Raw genomic sequence first — 4,075 nt, 5'->3', positions numbered from 1 at the left:
TAAAACTACAAAACTCGATTTAATTGGATTCTAATTTATAATACGGCGCTGCTCATAAACCTGTTAAATTTTTTCTGTTTTTTTCTTAGAAAGAAATATGATTTGCTAGACTTGGTAATTGTGTTACGATTTCCAATTAAGTCGCTGCCAATGCAATATAAGTAAATAATACGCACCATTTCTCCAGAAAAAAAACCAATAATGAGGTTCGATAGAAAGTTTCATTTGTTCATACTACATTTTTTCTGCGGTTATTAAAAACAGTGCAGATATCAAGGTCGAAGGTAAATTTTACGCATTCCGAAACTATTAACACTAAACTGTTAAAAAATCAAGTACCTCATTGGCGAGGTAATTAAAATTACTGTATTTTTCAGTTTTTGAGAAAACACAATTTTTACGAAAAATTTACTTAATTTTATATATATATATATATATATATATATATCTATATATATAGATAAAATTCTCTATGAACTCAATATAGTAAATAAAGGGTATTTCAAAAGATGCGTTTGGATAGACTTCAAAATCAAGAAAAGGTAGCTGATATTGCTAGACATTTTAAATTAAATGAATCAGCAATAAGAACAATAAAACAAAACGAAGAGAAAATAAGATGTTCGATATCATCTGGATCATCGGTACTCGCAAAAATCACTTCTCGTCCAAGAACAAGGATAATGAACAAATGGAACAAGCGCTAACGGTGTGGATACAAGATATGACGAAAAAGCGATTGTCCTTAGATGGAAATGTAACTAAGCAGAAAGTATTAACAATATTCAATTACTAAGGGATGGTTGTCCTATCAACCGATGAGGACTGTCGATGGGCGACCGCTATTAGAAAAATGTTTTTCTTAATTTTGGTGTTTCAGCGAGATGCGAACCTACGTTCTCTCTGTGAATCCTGAATGGTAGTCACGCACCAACTCATTTGGCTACGGCGGCCGCAGATGTTAATGCAGCGGATAAATATCCAGAAGAGTTCGCACAAATTGTTAAAAAACATGATTATTTACATGATTATGAATGGTTTCAACATTGCTTTGTTCCTTTGCTATGTAGAAAATTATTAAAAAAAAGAAGTTGGTGTTTAAAGTTTTACTTCTTTTAGACAATGCACCACCACATGCAACTGATTTATGCCATTCTAATATTCAATATTTTTACCGCCCAACACAACGTCGTTATTACAACCTTTAGATGAAGGAACAATAGCAAAATTTAAAATATACTACATACGCAAGTCATTTGGGCTAATATTGCAGAAGTGGAATCAGTTCTCAATTTGAAATTGTGTTGGCATTGTTGGTACCTCACTTAAAGAAGTTTTACAATGAACACTGAGAGCTTGCTGGAAAGCACTATTCCCGGAGGTAGCGGTTTAGAAAACTGCTGTTAATCCAGTATAGGACGAATATAGAAACGTAGCAAGACTGGCGAACGTAATAAGAGGCGATGGATTTGACGAAATTACTATGGATGATATTCGAGAAGTAGTTACGGATGACGAAATAAATGAAACAGATTTAGTGATAACGGCAAATGAAGCAATATCGATTGAAGATAGCCCTTACAATATTCCCAATGCAGAAAATAAAAACTTTTCACTACAAAGTGTGGAAAAAATTTTAAATCTGGGGAAGGAGTTAGAAGAGTATTTTTTAGAAAACGATCCTCTAAGGGATAGAGTAAAAATGTTCAGAAGAAATCTAGAAAACAATTTATCTGCCTACCAGATATATGATTTATGAAATAAGAGAAAACAGCCTTGAATAAAAGATTTTTTAAAACCAGCAATCTCTGAATAAAATCAATCTGACGACCACGAGCAAAACGTTTCAAACACCCTCAAATTATAATAAGTGATCCCCAGGAGGAAGATCTGTAGAAGGTTCCGATTTGAATTTTGGTTTAATTCATTGTTAAGTAGATTTGAAATTCCGTTTTTTTTTCAGATTTTATTTTATTTTATTTTGTGTTGCTTGTTGTTATTAATTTATGTTGTTATAATGAATTGAATAAATGGAAAAATATATTAAATGAAACATATATTTTTTTTTTCGAATAGGAACCTAATCCTGATTTTTTTATAGAGTAAAAGTCTCCTGCAACGCGGATTTTTTCATGAACCTACTGATCGCGTTGTATACCTGTATATATACGAGTATAATTATATAATTAGCGCGAACATCCTTTTTGGGTGTTTGGCTGAGCTCCTCCTCCTATTTGTGGCATGCGTCTTAGCATAGAGTTGCAAAAAAGCTAAGTTAGCATGTGCTTTTGGAATAATTGGGTTAATATGGATAACGAACGTAAAACACAAGTAAAAAGTAAGGAAAAATTCTGGAATTTATTTGACTTAGACAAGAGTTACACTTGCAATATAATAAGCTGCGTAAAGGGATTCACGGACTTTTAAAACGTCCTGCGATTACATTATTATTGTAGTATTAAGACATATATTATGTCAAAAATGTACCGGAAATTGTTCAATAAAACGCCAAATAATTGTTTGATCATCAAAACGCCTTTTAAACGTATTTGAAGAGATTTTCTTCAGCTCCTTCAGCGAATTCTCTATTGACTGAAGCGGCGTCCGCGGAGTGACAATTTAAGTTTTGGGTAAAGGAAAAAGTAGCAAGGGGCTAAATCCAGTGAATACGGTGGTTATTCGATGATATTTGTATAGGTTTTAGTCAAAAAGTATTCACTATATGAGTCTTTTGAGATTGTGCGTTATCATGGTGCAAGATCCATGAGTTTTCTTTCCAAAAATTGGGCTGTTTCCTAAGCAAACGTCGCATAACTTCTAAATAATATTCTTTATTTAGAGCATAACCATTTGGATAAATTCCGTGTGTTCAACACCATGATAATCAAAGAAAACGAGTAGCATGACTTTCACTCTATTGACCGACTTTGACGTGGTTTTTTGGGTTTCGGCGCATGTGGTTAGCGCCATCCAGTCGCCTGTTAACTGGTTTGCATGTCCAACTCATATACCCACGTCTCATTACCTGTTTTGATGCGCTTGATAAACATTGGGTCCGATGTCTTTTTTGAAAGAGATTCAACTCTCTTGGAACGAGTCGAGCAGCCATACGTCTCGTGCCCAATTGATGATGTAAAATGTTGCGAATTGCTTGGTGAGACACCTTGACTTTGTCGACGTTTTTATCCGTTGAAGACGTTGATGCAAAAGCCTTATACCACTCGCAGACCCGTGTTTTTGATAAAGCACACTCGCTATGGGCTTTCTGCAGCATTTTCAACGATTCCGCACACGAAATCCCGTTAAAAACACAAAATTTAAGACAAATTCTTTGTTCGATATTTTATCCTTAGTGAAAATCGCAGAGCACACCAGCTAATTGAGAGATCACGCTCAAACTCTGCGACACTATAGAGGGCAGTTGTACCAACACTCCGGCCAAAAAAAAATTTAGACATATGTGTAACGCGTTCTTTTTAAACAATTCCCGATATTTTTTTCGACGCAATGTAATTTGTTTTGCGAGTAGTTGCGAGTAAATACGGTGATAGTTGAATGATATCTATTGAGTTCGTGAGCAGGAATTTGAAAAATAGCGGGTTATCGTGGAGCAAAGAACGTGAGTCTTTTGTCTAAAAATCTGGCTTTTTACGCGGAGATCATTACTTTCAAAAGTTACAGCGTCGTTGGCTACTTTCATTTTAGAAGAATAACCTTATACCTTTTAATTTTGGATGGAATTTAAGTGGGCTTTCCATAAAATTTAGCAAAGGGCATCATTCCAATAGATCAGAAGTGTTTTCAAACTAGTATAGCCTTTCTAACATTTGACTTAATCAGCTAACGTTTTTCAGTGCGGTATCTCAGTTTGCATTCAGTTTAAAACATCATGAAAATATCAGAAATATTCAACCAATTTTGACTACACATTACATTTTATTTTTGTTGTTCAATAGAGCTGCCAATTATAATTAAGCGCCTTTGAGCCTCAATTTAAACCAACTACCATCAAATTATTGCTATCAACGGGCACACTGCGTGCCAACTTCTCGTTCTACAGGCATTAAATAAGTTG

The sequence above is a fragment of the Anastrepha obliqua genome, chromosome 1 (assembly GCF_027943255.1).
Source record: "Anastrepha obliqua isolate idAnaObli1 chromosome 1, idAnaObli1_1.0, whole genome shotgun sequence".
In the NCBI taxonomy this organism is placed as follows: Eukaryota; Metazoa; Arthropoda; class Insecta; order Diptera; family Tephritidae; genus Anastrepha; species Anastrepha obliqua.
This window is presented reverse-complemented; position numbering follows the sequence as displayed.